A 220-nucleotide genomic window follows, 5' to 3' on the forward strand; every position below is an offset into this window, starting at 1 on the left:
CTGCTGAGCCCTTGTTCCCCCCCTCCAACCTCTGCCTTACCTGACCCCTGTGGCAGGGGATATATAGGGTCTCCAGGGAGGGGGGCTATAGGGAGTCCCAGAAGTGTTATAGGGGGTCCCAGAGGGGTATATGGGATATATGGAGGTCTCAGGTGGCACAGAGGGGAGATAAGGGATCTTAAGTCCAGCATATGGGGTCCCAGAGGGAAGGAAAGGGGGG

This window comes from Apaloderma vittatum, unplaced genomic scaffold (assembly GCF_000703405.1).
Source record: "Apaloderma vittatum isolate BGI_N311 unplaced genomic scaffold, ASM70340v1 scaffold27256, whole genome shotgun sequence".
Taxonomy (NCBI): Eukaryota; Metazoa; Chordata; class Aves; order Trogoniformes; family Trogonidae; genus Apaloderma; species Apaloderma vittatum.